The 17,021-nt window shown below is 31.9% G+C and overlaps 1 protein-coding gene across 1 annotated transcript in view; it reads left to right on the forward strand.

Moving 5' to 3' along the window:
- LOC142350799 (pyruvate dehydrogenase (acetyl-transferring) kinase isozyme 2, mitochondrial-like) overlaps window positions 1-17,021 on the forward strand; it is a 56,555-nt gene that overhangs the window by 10,850 nt on the left and 28,684 nt on the right. The gene's annotated exons all lie outside the window — the stretch shown is intronic.

Raw genomic sequence — 17,021 nt, forward strand, 5'->3', positions numbered from 1 at the left:
TCCTTACTACCGATACTACGAGATTTCATAAAATTTTAGATTTTTATATATTTGTACATTTCAAAGTTTTTTTGGATTCTTTTAATGTATAGGAAAAATTGTTGATTTTATTGGCTTAGAAATTTTGCCCAGTCAATAGTTGTCCTATTATCAACAATTTTCATCGGCCCTCTAGCGTGGATTTATTGTATTTTATTGGTTGTATTTTGAACGATTTGTTTTTGAAAGTTTTCTATCTCTTCATCATTTGGTAGCCAATTAAGTGAAGAATGTGGATGAGCGGGGTCGGAAAATTATATGCGTACGCACATTACCGAGCCTCCTGGTTCTTTTTAGGTTTAATTTTTGATTGGATGTTAACGTAATCAACTTCGACATTAGCTCAAAGTAACTCTTTCATACTTCAAGCTCAGATTGATTTTGATACAGTATTCCATACTAATTATTGTTCCGACCCCACTTGTGGGGGAGGAACTATATACTCAAATGGGTTTTTTGTTGAGACTATATTTGGGCGATCGATATATTGATCCTAGAGAAATGTGAGTGGTATCGAAGCTCGTCCAGTGTAGAATTCGAAATTAAAGATTTTTTGAGTTTTGTTTTTAGAGGAGTTATAGAGATTTAAAGTTTCATGTGAACCCGGGATCCTTGGTTCACTTTTGTTCAGTTTTAGCGTAATTTTGTTCCAATTGACTTTTTCTCTAAATTTTTCAATTCAAAATTACCTTTCATGCTACAAAATGCTTCAATTTTGTGTTCCTAATAGACGAAAGGCGATTAAAAGCACTAGTTCTGGTCTCACAGGAAAATTTACTATCCGAAAAGCGAATTCCATTAGAGCTGTTTTTGAGAAATTTTTTTACATTTTTATGTCACTACGAGAATAGTCATTTTTCATATCGAGGTTCCGGTATACAAACCTCATTTACAGTCCAATGTTGCCCAATGAACAGAAATTCAGCTTTCAAGTGAATCGCTCATATTTTATTAGGCTTCGAGTGTTCCTAATTTTTAATGAAATCTTGGTTTTCTTTTTTGAGTTTTTTGAATTTTTGAAGTCCTATGCCGTAGACACGTTGACTAAAAGTGCAATAGTCTTCCTAATGAGCATTAAGTGAACCTATCTAGTGCTTTGAGTGGACAGCTAATGGCTGTTAAGACTTAAATTTTTTTTGGAACGATAGCCGAGCTTATTTTTGTGAAATCTAAATGAGTTGTCTTAACTGCTTCCTATGTAGATATAAATAAACATTTTAGTGGTTTCAGTTGATATCTAATGACATTAATAACTGTGAATTTAATTGTTTTCAAAAACGGAAAAGTTTTTTTGAACTTCGGACATATTTGCTCATTTTTCTGACCTGTTAACCAGTAGCATTGGTGAAAGGTCCCATAACTTTTCTAATGAATCGCAGGTTAAATTGTTTTTCTTTGGTTTTTATCTGATGAGAGTTTGATTTTGTTATAATCTCTATTATTGACATCGAGTTTTAGTCGTAAATAATGTTTGTTGTTTGATTTTTTTAATTGTCCATTCTTGTAGTCCTATTATCAACAACTTTCATCGGCCCTCTAGCGTGGATTTATTGTATTTTATTGGTTGTATATTGAACGATGTGTTTTTGAAAGTTTTCTATCTCTTCATCATTTGGTAGCCAATTCAGTCAAGAATGTGGATGAGCGGGGTCGGAAAATTATGTGCATACGCACATTACCGAGCCTCCTTGTTCTTTTTGGGTTTAATTTTTGATTGGATGTTAACGTAATCAACTTCGACATTAGCTCAAAAGAACTCTGTCAATTTGTATAAAATTGTCTTTCATACTTCAAGCTCAGATTGATTTTGAAACAGTATTCCATACTAATTATTGTTCCGACCCCACTTGTGGGGGAGGAACTATATACTCAAATGGGTTTTTTGTTAAGACTATTTTTTGTAGGGCGATCGATATATTGATCCTAGAGAAATGTGAGTGGTATCGAAGCTCGTCCAGTGTAGAATTCGAAATTAAAGATTTTTTGAGTTTTGTTTTTAGAGGAGTTATAGAGATTTAAAGTTTCATGTGAACCCGGGATCCTTGGTTCACTTTTGTTCAGTTTTAGCTTAATTTTGTTCCAATTGACTTTTTTTCTCATAAATTTTTCAATTCAAAATTACCTTTCATGCTACAAAATGCATCAATTTTGTGTTCCTAATAGACGAAAGGTGATTAAAAGCACTAGTTCTGGTCTCAAAGGAAAATTTACTATCACAAAAATTCGAATTCCATTAGAGCTGTTTTTTAGAAATTTTTTTACATTTTTTATGTCACCTAGAGAAAAGTCCTTTTTTCATATCGAGGTTCCGTTATACAAACGTCATTTACAGTCCAATATTGCCCAATGAACAGAGATTTAGCTTCCAAGTGAATCGGTCATATTTTTGTAGGCTTCGAGTGTGCGTAATTTTAAATGAAATCTTTGTTTCCTTTTCGAGATTTTTTGAATCTTATGCTGTAGACACGTTGACTAAAATTGCGATAGTCTTCCTAATGAGCATTAAGTGAACCTATCTAGTGCTTTTAGTGGACATCTAATGGCTGTTAAGACTTTAAAAAAAAATTTTGGAACGTTAGCCTATCTTAAACCTATTTTTGTGAAATTTAAGTCAGTCTCAGTAATAAAAGGACTCCAGGTTTTTCTATTGCAATCAAGATTAATTTGGTTAACTGTTTTATCTTCAATTTTTGGTTTTATGACTTCGATGCGATGAGTTTTTTAATCGTCGCATATAATTTTTACTTGTTGGATATTTTTTTCATAGTTTTGTTTCTATTTGAAATCTTACCGCTTTCTCTTAATATCGATAGTTCCCCTTGGCTCAGAGAAGACGTTGAAAGAATCATGGATAAAATTTTCATTCAAAAGCTTGTGGACTAAATGGCTTCGACCCTTTCTTCTTGCACTTTTCTAATGATTTTTTGGTTTTTGCCTGTATTTATTGTTTTCATAGCCAAAAGAACTATTCTGATGTCTTATTGATGACTGGTCAACGACAAACAGCCATCTCTTCGCAATAAAGCATAACGTAGCTTATTTATTGACTTCCGTTGAAATCTATGGAACTTCTTGTCGTTGATACTACGGGTTTTCTCATAGATTTCGTGGTTTTGAATTATTTTTTCATATTTGTTGGTTTTTGAAGTCTTATAGTTGAAGAAAGTAGAATCCTATTGTTGTTGGAAAATTAACTGACAATAGACACGTTTCTTCTAAAAATCTCATTTTCAAATGGCTTCGACACTTGTCTCTTTTTTAGAATTCGCTTTTTTTGCTGTTTTTCTATGTAGTAAAATGCTGAGAGGTCTCATAAGCTTCTAATTGAGGATGGAATGGATGATGTTACTCTATGCAGTCAGGTCATAGCAAATAGTCCTAAAGTTTTCGATAATCGTATTAATTTTTTTTATTTTCGTTTTTTGTTATTTGTATAGTTTTTTGTATGTTTTTTGTTGTTCATTGAAATGTCCCATCCAATTCCTTGTAATTCAAAAAGTAAACTTTCTATTGATATTATGTAGTAAATGATGTTTTGTTTGTGGGGCAAAATGCGTTTTCATAAATGTTTAATGAGTGGTCAATATTTGTTTTTTTTTCTCTTTTACCACATTCGCGTAATAACAGAGCCCAATTGTTTTCAAATGAGGCCCAAGTGAACTTATTTAGTCGTTCAGTATAATTTTAGCTCAATTAGCATAGATAACAATTGAAATAAAAAAAACAATTGTTAGATAATAGCTAATGATTTTAATGGCTTCAATAATTTGTGTTTTCGCAGATTGTTTGTAATTTCTTGAGCTTTTCTGCATCTGTATTCGGTTTCTGTGGCTTAGTCATACCAAAGACAGGTGCTATCAGTTTTGTAATGACTTTTTCGTAAATTTATTGAGAATTTTTTTGTTAAAAGCGTATGATTTTAAGGACGTTTGAAATTATTTGGTTTAAAAATGTTGATTTTTGAATTTACTTTTAGATAAAGTTTTTGCCATTAATTTTATAGTTTTCCTTTTATTTGTTTTTTCTCGTAGTCTTTTTACTGGCTGATCTTGTGAGCGCTCTAGTGAAGCATGGCATTATGTTATTCAATTAGTAATTTGGGTGTGAAACTGGTTTTTAAAACTCAAACATCTATTTTTGGTTGTCAATTAAGTCAAAAATGTAGATCAGCTCGGGTCGGAACTTGATATGCGAACGCACGTTGACGAGCCTCCTTGTATAAAGCTTAGTTTTATTCATGTTTTTGTCAAATGAAAGAATTTTAATTTATCAAGACGTACTCAACTGTCAACTCTGAGAGAACTTCGATTTTTTCAGTAGTTTTGGTTTTCTGCGGTTGTTCCTTGCTTTCGGCTAGAATTTTTTTTCAGGTCAGTATGGCTGAGTTTATTAACTTGAATATTTGTCTTATGAATCATATGTAGTGCCTATTTCATCCAATAGCACCGATTTTAGGTCACAGTTTGTTAAGAGGATTCTTTTGTATTAATAAGAGGAAATTTTCTGCAATATTGGAATCTTTTGAATAATTCACTTCATTTTTTCGCCTTTGAACAAACATATCTCCCAGAGAAAAATTGAGCTTTGATAAATACTATTATTTTTGGTTCAAGTTTATGTATAAGGTGTTAATAGTGCTCTTTGTGACTTGAAACGGGCCCTGAGATGATAATAAAGTCATTGGTCCACGTGCTCTTGTAGTTGGAGTAGTTCTCGATACATGAATGTTTGTAGATATGCATCAAGTTAAAAAGCTTTTTAATAGCCGCGAAGCGATAGCTGAGGCTATTATTGGCCTTCTCTTGGTTTTTACAATTCAAAGAATTTGAATTGTTTTGGGGCGCTGTCTTTTTACGACTCGAAGAGGAGTATTGGTTTTAAGGTTTTTTTAAACCGGAAGTACTATTCATTCAAACGATGTTTTGACCTAAAAGCGTATGTGAGTAAAATTGCCGTGTGAACTAATTTTTTCTGAGCGAGAGAAGTTTTAAGATCATGCGCTGCGTTTAGTGAATGACTTTTTGAATTTGAAAAGTAGTTTTTGACGGAATGGCACATATAGATAACCGTTTTTAGCCGTTTTCTCGTTCAAGTGGCCACGCTTTTTTGCTTGTAATTTGGTTTTCTGTCGAAATAATTTCTGTTCGATGCTATGTTGAAATCTAAATCGGAAATTGATACATCAGTGTTTTGCAGAGCCTGAAAATGCGTTTGAAGTTCAAAATTGGCACATATTTCTTTATTTCCTAGTTAATTTTTGAATTTTTTCTAGTAATTTCTTCCTTTCTGGAACTTTTCAGCCGTCTTGTCAAAAATCAGTTTATTTTTTTTGTTCAAACTATTTTTGGCCGATCGATATATTGATCCTAGAGAAATGTGAGTGGTATCGAAGCTCGTCCAGTGTAGAATTAGAAATTAAAGATTTTTGAATTAAATTTTTCAATAAATTTTTCTCTAAATTTTTCAATTCAAAATTACCTTTCATGCTACAAAATGCATAAATTTTGTCTTCCTAATAGACGAAAGGCGATTAAAAGCACTAGTCCTGGTCTCACAGGAAAATTTACTATCACAAAAATTCGAATTCCATTAGAGCTGTTTTTTAGAAATTTTTTTACATTTTTATGTCACCAAGAGAATAGTCCTTTTTTCATATCGAGGTTCCGTTATACAAACCTCATTTACAGTCCAATGTTGCCCAATGAACAGAAATTTAGCTTTCAAGTGAATCGGTCATATTTTTTAGGCTTCGCCTGTGGGTAATTTTTAATGAAATCTCGGTTTCCTTTTTGAGATTTTTTATTTTTGAATTCCTATGCCGTAGACACATTGACTAAAAGTGCGATAGTCTTCCTAATGAGCATTAAGTGAACCTATCTAGTGCTTTGAGTGGACAGCTAATGGCTGTTAGGACTTTTAAAAAATTTTTTTTGGAACGTTAGCCGATCTTGAACCTATTTTCGTGAAATTTAAGTCAGTCTCAGTAATAACAGGATTCCAGGCTTTTCTATTGCAATCAAGGTTAATTTGGTTAACTGTCTTATATTCAATTTTTGGTTTTATGACTTCGATGCGACGAGTTTTTTTACTCGTCGCATATTTTTACTTTTTGGATATTTTTTTCATAGTTTTGTTTCTATTTGAAATCTTGCCGCATTCTCCTATTATCGATAGTTCCCATTGGCTCAGAGAAGACGTTGAAAGAATCATGGATAAAATTTTCATACAAAAGCTTGTGGACTAAATGGCTTGGACCCTTTCTTCGTGCTCTTTTCTAATGATTTTTTGGTTTTTGCCTGTATTTGTTTTCATAGCCAGAAGAACTATTCTGATGTCTTATTGATGACTGGTCAACGACAAAAAGCCATCTCTTCGCAATAAGGCATAACGTAACATATTTATTAACTTCCGTTGAAAGCTATGGAATTTCTTGTCGTTGATACTACGGGTTTTCTCATAGATTTCGTGGTTTTGAATTATTTGTTCATATTTGTTGGTTTTTGAAGTCTTATGGTTAAAGAAGAATCCTAAAGAAGAATGTTGTTGGAAAATTAACTGACAATAGACACGTTTCTTCTAAAAATTTCATTTTTAAATGGCTTCGACACTTGTCTCTTTTTTAGAGTTTGCTTTTTTTTGCTGTTTTTTTCGTCTATGTAGTAAAATGCTAAGAGGTCTCATAAGCTTCTAATTGAGGATGGAATGGATGATGTTACTCTATGCAGTCAGGTCATAGCAAATAGTCCTAAAGTTTTCGATAATCGTATTAATTTTTATTTTCGTTTGTTATTTGTATAGTTTTTTGTATTTTTTTTGTTGTTCATTGAAAGGTCCCATCCAATTCCTTGTAATTCAAACAGCAAACTTTCTATTGATATTATGTAGTAAATGATGTTTTGTTTGTGGGGCAAAATGCGTTTTCATAAATGTTTAATGAGTGGTCAATATTTGTTTTTTTTTCTCTTTTACCACATTCGCGTAATAACAGAGCCCAATTGTTTTCAAATGAGGCCCAAGTGAACTTATTTAGTCGTTCAGTATAATTTTAGCTCAATTAGCATAGATAACAATTGAAATAAAAAAACAATTGTTAGATAATAGCTAATGATTTTAATGGCTTCAATAATTTGTGTTTTCGCAGATTGTTTGTAATTTCTTGAGCTTTTCTGCATCTGTATTCGGTTTCTGTGGCTTAGTCATACCAAAGACAGGTCCTTTCAGTTTTGTAATGACTTTTTCGTAAATTTATTGAGAATTTTTTTGTTAAAAGCGTATGGTTTTAAGGGCGTTTGAAATTATTTGGTTTAAAAAAAATGTTGATTTTTGAATTTACATTTAGATAAAGTTTTTGTCATTAATTTTATAGTTTTCCTTTTATTTGTTTTTTCTCGTAGTCTTTTTACTGGCTGATCTTGTGAGCGCTGTAGTGAAGCATGGCATTATGTTATTCAATTAGTAATATGGTTGTGAAACGGTTTTTTAAAACTCAAACATCTATTTTTGGTTGGCAATTAAGTCAAAAATGTAGATCAGCTCCGGTCGGAACTTGATATGCGAACGCACGTTGACGAGACTCCTTGTATTAAGCTTAGTTTTATTCATGATTTTGTCAAATGAAAGAATTTTAATTGATCAAGACGTGCTCAACTGTCAACTCTGAGAGAACTTCGATTTTTTCAGTAGTTTTGGTTTTCTGCGGTTGTTCCTTGCTTTCGGCTAGAATTTTTTTTCAGGTCAGTATCGTTGAGTTTATTAACTTGAATATTTGTCTTGAATGAATCATATGTAATGCCTATTTCATCCAATAGCGCCGATTTTAAGTCACAGTATGTTAAGAGGATTCTTTAAGAGGAAAAATGAAAAAAATTAACAGTGTTTAGAAGCAAAGGCTAAAAAAATATTGATGGAAACTGAACAATATATGAAACAAAACAAGTTAACTCTAAATGAAGGGAAAACAGAAATATTGGTTTTCAAAAATGAAAAGTTACCAACTGTCAATTGCGTTGAATTTAATAGTCATTCATTGAAACCAACAGATGAATGCAGATACTTAGGTGTTGTTCTTGTCAAAGAGTTGACATACCAAAAACAACTTAATAATGTGATCAGTAAAATGGCTTTAGCCATCAGATCAAATTATTTGGTACGCAATCAAATTCCTTTAAAGGCTCGAATAAATCTCTTTAGATCACTTGTTTTTATCGCATTTAGAATTTAGTGCAATATTTTTTCAAAGTTTGCCGTCCTACTCAATTGACAGAATAAACAAACAAATTAGATGGGGCATAAAAGTTTGCTTTTTTCGAACAAAATATGACAGTGCTCATAAACTACTTCTTGAAAATAAAATACTTCCCGCAGAACTTCAAATAGCAAAAACTTCATTAAATAGACTTTTCGATATTGTCCAACAAACAAACATACAAGACCAAAAAAATTCAGAATACTCGGAGACGTTGAAATTAAAGTTAATAATCGTACATATGATTTTTCTATCACAACAAAAAGTAAATTAAATTGGAGTCAAAATTCAATTATAAGAAACTTTGTTCGGAAATGGAATAAACTTCCAAGAGCTCAAAGAAAGGAAAAATCAAAGAAAAATTTAAAAAAGAATTAAAGGAAGAGATGCAAAAAAGACACGAACGAGTTCCAATGGACAAAAAAATTGAAGGCTTTAAAAGTTTATTTTTATAAAATAAATCACGAGAACTAGAAACTGAACCTTAGTTTTTATTATGATTATTATGTTTAGTTATTCAAGGGAAAGATGTAGTATGTTTGATTTATAATATTACAACATGTAACTTTAACCTTGGGGTTATTCGAATTTACATGTTTGAGATTTTAAAAAAAATTCTGCAATATTGGAATCTTTTGAATAAGTCACTTCATTTTTTCGCCTTTGAGCAAACATATCTCCCAGAGAAAAATTGAGCTTTGATAAATACTATTATGTTTGGTTCAAGTTTAAGTATAAGGTGTTCATAGCGCTCTTTGGGACTTGAAGCGGGCCCTGAGATGATAATAAAGTCATTGGTCCACGTGCTCTTGTAGTTGGAGTAGTTCTCGATACATCAATATTTGTAGATATGCATCAAGTTAAAAAGCTTTTTAATAGCCGCGAAGCGATAGCTGTGGCTATTATTGGCCTTCTCTTGGTTTTTACAATTCAAAGAATTTGAATTGTTTTGGGCCGCTGTCTTTTTACGACTCGAAAAGGAGTATTGGTTTTAAGGTTTTTTTTAAACCGGAAGTACTATTCGTTCAGACGATGTTTTGACCTAAAAGCGTATGTGAGTAAAATTGCCGTCTGAACTAATTTTTTCTGAGCGAGAGAAGTTTTTAGATCATGCGCTGCGTTTAGTGAATGACTTTTTGACTTTGAAAAGTAGTTTTTGACGGAATGGCACATATAGATAACCGTTCTTAGCCGTTTTCTCGTTCAAGTGGCCACGCTTTTTTGCTTGTAATTTGGTTTTCTGTAGAAATAATTTTTGTTCGATGCTATGTTGAAATTTAAACATCGGAAATTGATACAACAGTGTTTTGCAGAGCCTGAAAATGCGTTTGAAGTTCAAAATTGGCACATAAACGGCACATATTTCTTGATTTTCTAGTTAATTTTTGCTTTTTTTTTCTAGTAATTTCTTCCTTTCTGGAACTTTTCAGCCGTCTTTTTGTCAAAAATCAGTTAATATAGCAACCCCCCTTTGATAATTCATATACTCAACGCCTCTGTCTGCCTCGATGTAATTTTGTTTTAATAAAATTGTACATATGCTAATCTAATTTTGGTAGTTTTCCAATTTTTCTTATTTTGTTTGTATTTTGGTTTTAATTACTAGAAATAGTCTTTTTGTGCAGCATGAGGGACTTTAGTTGCTTTTTAATAAAAATTCATTTTTTGGCGTTAAACTTTTGAAAAACCGAAATTTATTGAACATTTTTCTGCAAAATGTTTCAGTGTTTTGTATGTTTGAATTCTGCTTTTTCTTTTTTTGTTCTGATCAGGAAGATGGATCTTTGTCTCAGATGACTCGTGGTCTTTCCTATGTCTCGAATGCTGAACAATGAAATGTATTCGTTTTTCTTTATTTTTTAGTTTGATTTTTAACTTTCAAAAATCAAGAATTAATCTTTCTGTTACGGTTCTACTTACTTGTGTCCATATTCTTAACATTATAGTTTGTATCTTTGTAGCTTTTTCGTGGCACCTACATTTATTTTCGTTAAATTGACTTTTTAAGTGGTTAAAAATTGAATGATTTCAACTTTTTATTAGATTTTCGTCATTTCTTTGGTTTGCAATTGTTTTCAATCAACATAAGGCAGTACTGAGAGTTTGCCAGAAAACCTTTTCCAAAATTTCCGTTTATTACTATTTGTTGGAATTTTCTTCAGGACTTGGTATTGTTTTTGAACGATTTTTTATCTTCGTTTATTATTCTGTTGCTTATGTTTTTTCTATGATTAATTTTATTTTTGAATTAGTATGAAATCATATTGTCTAGAATATATTCATCACGGAAAAAGTATGTGTTGTTTTTGTCGTAATTTCATTGATTAGAAATCTAATTGTAGTTGTTAATTGAGATTAGAATCATGAATTATTTGAGGGCAATTGAAAGCCCTGTCAGGTCTTTCAGCCTATCGGTATTTTGACCGTCCTAATTATTTCGGACTTTTTTAACGTTACCAAACATTTTTCCAATAATATAAAATTTTGCTGCATTTTGTTTCTTGGTGAGTGGTTAAAATTTCACTAGTTTTTAGATCAGAACTGGGGAGGGTAATGACTTAATAGTTTAATATAAAAGGGAAGGGTTTCAGCTGCAATTTGGTTTTTTGTGAAGTTTTGATGCTTCGATTCGCTTCCGGAATTCTTCCGGCTATGTTTTAAAGATCTGTTCACAGATTTTCATGATTTTGAAGTCGAATTGGAGTAGTGATTTTTGTCACGCCGAAACAGGAAGTGGAGCGAAAATGCAAGTGTTTTTACGGCATGAATTTTTTTGGTCTAATTTTAAAGTAGAGTGAGAAAACAGTGCACATGCGGCAATTTCACTTTGATTTTTACTTTTTTTGGATTTTTTGGATAGGATTGTTTCTAAATTATTTTCACAATCCATTCGCAGTTCATTCTAGGCCTAGTTTCTTTGTTTGAAACAAATTTCCATTTCTCGCTAGTGGCTTTTTGTTCACATGCGGCTTTTTGACATTGATTTTTTGTTTTGATTTTTTTGATCTGATTTTTTTAGAAATTGTTTTTCCAATTCACTCGTAGTCCTTTCTAGGTCTAGTTGTTTATTTAGTCAATAAAAATTCTAATGGCACATATAGATAACCGTTTTTAGCAGTTTTCTCGTTCCAAGTGGCCACGCTTTTTTGCTTGTAATTTGGTTTTCTGTAGAAATAATTTTTGTTCGATGCTATGTTGAAATTTAAACCTCGGAAATTGATACAACAGTGTTTTGCAGAGCCTGAAAATGCGTTTGAAGTTCAAAATTGGCACATATTTCTTGATTTTCTAGTTAATTTTTGCTTTTTTTCTAGTAATTTCTATCTGGAACTTTTCAGCCATCTTTTTGTCAAAAATCAGTTAATATAGCAACCCCCCTTTGATAATTCATATACTCAACTCCTCTTTCTACCTCGATGTAATTTTGTTTTAATAAAATTGTACATATGCTAATCTAATTTTGGTAGTTTTCCAATTTTTCTTATTTTTTGTTTGTATTTTGGTTTTAATTACTAGAAATAGTCTTTTTGTGCAACATGGACTTTAGTTGCGTTTCAATAAAAATTCATTTTTTGGCGTTAAACTTTTGACAATTTTTTTTCATAAATGGTCTCTGAACTTTATTGAACATTTTTTTGCAAAATGTTTCCATGTTTTGTATGTTTGAATTCTGCTTTTTCTTTTTTTCTGATCAGGAAGATGGATCTTTGTTTCAGATGACTCGTGGTCTTTCCTATGTCTCGAATGCTGAACAATGAAATGTATTCGTTTTTCTTGATTTTTTAGTTTGATTTTTAACTTTCAAAAATCAAGAATTAATCTTTCTGTTACGGTTCTACTTACGTTGTGTCCATATTCTTAACATTATAGTTTGTATCTTTGTAGCTTTTTCGTGGAACCTACATTTATATTCGTTAAATTGATTTTTTAAGTGGTTAAAAGTTGAATGATTTCAGCTTTTTATTAGATTTTCGTCATTTCTTTGGTTTGCAATTGTTTTCAATCAACATAAGGCAGTACTGAGAGTTTGCCAGAAAAATTTTTTTCCAAAATTTCCGTTTATTACTATTTATTGGAATTTTCTTCAGGTCTTGGTATTGTTTTTGAACGATTTTTTGTCTTCGTTTATTATTCTGTTGCTTATGTCTTTTCTATGATTAATTTAATTTTTGAATTAGTATGAAATCATATTGTCTAGAATATATTCATCACGGAAAATGTATGTGTTGTTTTTGTCATAATTTCATTGATTAGAAATCTAATTGTAGTTGTTTTCTGATTCTCAAATTTGAGCATTCTTTTTTGAAAAACTTAACTTAGTTTCTAAGATTATAATCTGCCGTTTGCTTTCGCGATCTTGAGATTAGAATCATGAATTATTTGAGGGCAATTGATAGCCCTGTCAGGTTTTTCAGCCTATCAATATTTTGACCATCCTAATTAATTCGGACTTTTTTAACGTTACCAAATGCTTCCAATAATATAAAATTTTGCTGCATTTTGTTTCTTGGTGAGTGGTTAAAATTTCACTAGTTTTTAGATCAGAACTTGGGAGGGTAATGACTTAATAGTTTAATATAAAAGGGAAGGGTTTCAGCTGCAATTTGGTTTTTTTGTGAAGTTTTGATGCTTCGATTCGCTTCCGGAATTCTTCCGGCTATGTTTTAAAGATCTGTTCACAGATTTTCATGATTTTGAAGTCGAATTGGAGTAGTGATTTTTGTGATTTTTGGATAGGATTTTTTCTAAATTTTTTTCACAATCATTTCGTAGTTCATTCTAGGCCTAGTTTTTTGTTTGAAACAAATTTCTATTTCTCGCTAGTGGCTTTTCGTTCACATGCGGCTGTTTGACATTGATTTTTTCTTTTGATTTTTTTGATCTGATTTTTTTAGAAATTGTTTTTCCAATTCACTCATAGTCCTTTCTAGTTCTAGTTGTTTATTTAGTCAATAAAAATTCTTTGAATTGTGCGTCAGAACTTGTCGTGCTATGTTTTTTATTTCGTCGTCAGGATTTTTGTTGCGACCATATGGCGTCACAATCACTTCAAGGCTGCTTTTTGCTCATTCGTTCATGCAATTTCATTTGAAGTGCGTGCGTCACGTCATTTTTCACTCTTATTGGAGTGAGTTTTTTTTTCATTCGCGAGAAAAAGTTTTTGGTCGCACATGACTTACGTCAGTCTCAAAAAATGACCTCCTCGCTCTAAAATTGAATTTTACTTCACTTCAATTCAAATAGATAAGGAAGTGAGTGTGTGTCACTTTAATTGAAGGTATTTGAGAGCAATGAATAGAAGTAGCATAAGGATATTTCAATTCTTAATAAAAATATAACATCTCAGCATTTAATAAAAAGGAATTTTTGGTCGGTTTTTGCTTCTATCTTTTTGAGACTGAAGATCTACGAAGCTATTGCGTCTATTTTCTGGCAATCTGCCAGCTGTGTTATTATCTTTAAATTTTGATAAGTTGTATAGCCTAAGACGTTGTTGAACCCTTGTGTAGAGGAACATAACTGGGTCTTTTTGTCCCGAAGGAGGCAGTAAACGTTTTGTGAGATCTAGAAGTGCCTGCCTATAAGAGAATTATATCTGAAAATATGATTTAGTTTGAAAAAAACATGATTGTGTACTAAATTATAGGTGGCTCAATCCTTAACATTTTTTGCAAGAAGGTTTTGCAACCATCATGATTTTTTGAAAGAATCTCAGTGCAAAATTCTCTAATTTTGCGAACGAAGCTCACATAATAGGAGAAATAGATGATAGGTGATGCTACTAATGTGATGCAAAATGAAGAGAAAATTATGTTGAGACAGCTAGTTTATGAGGGATTATACTTGATTGATTATCAAAAAGCTCTGTCATAGTTTTAGTACTGAGGTGAAGATGATTTTTCCTAATGCGAAGCAACACCTACAGATAAGACTTGTTTATTGTTTCAGTAAAATGTAAGTAGCAATTCTTATGTGTAAGCCATCTAGAGATATTCTTTGCTTTCTCTTTAACCATAGCTGCTCACTTAGAAAATTATTTATTTTCAGCCATATCAGATTATCTTATGCAATTATCAGCTCTAAACTTACAACGATTAGCAAATCAGTTGTTTGAATTTATACTGCTTTGTTTCCTATTTAAGGGTTAATTTATTAGCCTGTATCGTAAGTTTGCCAGACTAGTGGGGCAATTTTTGTGACTGATTTCGTCACTTCATTGCTCCGACACCCTCCACCACCCAAAAAACCAATTCATTTAATGCACATATGGTTTTTCTGTTCAGTTTGCGATGATGGATATGTTCTTAGATATAAGTCTATCCTGATACTTATATTTCTAGATATCCAAAAGGGATATTTCTGGATATCCTAGATATAAGTATTCAATCTTTGACAGGTCGGCCGCAAGAACGCTTCAGTGATGGGAGGAAGTGTATATCCAAATGTCACTATTTTTGTTCAGCAATTTGGCTGAGCATTATTTTTCATGTTTGAAGAACGTTTTCATTAGAGTGAAATATTTGAGACTATTTGCAATAGAGGATTTTCACATTTTTCTTCTGAAGCGTTACTGAGTTTAATAAATGCAAAAAGGGCCTTACAATAAGGGATATGGCGACAAAGGAACGATTATATCAATTGTTATTTTTTATTAGATAATAGGCTATGGTGAATTATATTATTAAACCATCCCAGAAAAAATAGTCCAAGAAAGCAGACAAAACAGTCCCAGACAAAATAGACACGAATAAATATCAAAACAAATGTTAACATAATCTACATAAAATTAACAAGCATAATTTATGAGTTAAGCATCTGAATGCATTGCTTTTAATTGATATGAATTAAGATTAAACCAAAAACCTCTTTCAAAATATTTATTTTTGGCAAAAACTATGTCGTAATCAGCTTCATATTTGTTCAATGATTTAGAGGCATATGAATAAGTTAGGGGTTTCTTTGTTAATTGGTGTGCATATTTTGACCTCTGTTTAGTTGGGACTATTTCGTCTGGGACTCTTTTGTGTGGGAATATTTTGCTATTCGGCATTGTTTTGTCCGGTACTGTTTTGTCTTGGGACTGTTTCGTCTGTTCACCTATAAAACATTTTAATTGGTAATATACTTTGCAGTGCCTTTGTCTGAAAATTCCTCAAAGTAGCTCAATAGTAATGGGCATGTATTGGAACGCTGGCTCGTAGTAATTTTGGTCATTTTTCTAGGATTTTTAGTTTAGTTTTAACTTAACTGTTTGTTTTCTGTCGAACGTCTGGGAATTTATGCAACGCATAATTTAAATTGCCAAGTTTTGGTTTGTATGTGCGTGGTAATTTTAACAATATGCGATTTTATAGCCAACACTGACTTCTAGGATTGAAGCCCGCAGTCGACTTCGAATGGTTGTCTTGCAAGATAACCATTCTTGTTGCAAGAATCTTGCAAGATATCCATTCATCTTGCAAATATGCAAATAATTGGAAAATGCACGAACAGGACCAGCATGAGTGCGGTGTTTCTCATTATATTTTCATTGCAAAAAAAACTTCAAAACAACCAATAGAGCATCAATTTTGAATTTTCGGTGCAAAATAAATTAAACAATAGTTGAATAGAAGCAGATGTAAGTAAACGTGTAAGTAAACGTGTATTTGAAATATTTTTTTAAGAAATCAGACTGAAAAGTGTATTTGTGGAGATCCCAAAAAATTTAAAGAAAAACACAAAGTTTTCGAAAATTTCTCTATTTGTGGATGTAGTGCTGATCTGAAGAATTAATTGATCATTAATAAATATTGTTCATTAATACGTTAATCTAATGTAGTTTTGTTTCAAATCATCTAAATCACACTCTAATATTGGATATTTTTGCACAAATTGAAATTTATGCGCTTGTAACAAGCAATGAGAGCAGAGCTCGAACGAACTGTCAGGATAGCCATTGTATTGCAAGATCGTGCAAGGTAACTAACCATCGTCTTGCAAGATAACGATTTTTTGCAAGTATCTTGCGAGATAAAAAGTGGGTATCGACTAGGGGCCGTAGTCAGTAAGCAGTCAAGTTCTGACTTCAAGCGGATTTTCTGTGTTTTTGTTATGAATTTTGGATATGTTTGCAGGAAACTCTAAAACTTGTCTTTCCTCTTTGTAATATTTGCTGGAAATGATTTTGTTCAAAAGCTCAGGGAAAGTGAGTTTGGCTCAATTGAAGAAATTCAGTTTGCTTCATAAATTTATCCAGGTTTAACAATTGCGGTACATTATCAAGTTATGATCTAAATTGACAACAAATTTTAGCTGTATTTGAGCTTTTTTGGCCTGAAACTCTTTTTCCCCCGATGCCAGATCTGTTCTATTCAGCCAATGGGAATGTTTTTCTGAGCTTTTGCAATCAAGTAACTTCTTGAGACTTATCGTAGGCTCCTTTCTGATTTTTTAATTGGCTTTATAGGAGGAAATATCGATCAGACGTCTCAATGAGTTAAGCTGGTTTATTAAAGTAGGTGTAATGTTATTACAAAATATTTTCTCGCATTGAAGAATTTTTTCATTTCAAGCAACGATTTGGCAGTCTAATTATTTCTGCGCGACAGTTTGTGTCTGTGCAACCTTTTTCTTTTTGGCAAATTTTTAATGAGAATATGGAATATCCGAAAACTTGTATAGGTCCTACGAATTATCAATTTTATCGTCATTTTGTTATCCTGGGCTTGCATCTAGTTAGTAAAAACATCTCCGG

Source organism: Convolutriloba macropyga, chromosome 12 (assembly GCF_964194025.1).
Source record: "Convolutriloba macropyga chromosome 12, txConMacr16.3, whole genome shotgun sequence".
Lineage (NCBI taxonomy): Eukaryota > Metazoa > Xenacoelomorpha > Acoela > Convolutidae > Convolutriloba > Convolutriloba macropyga.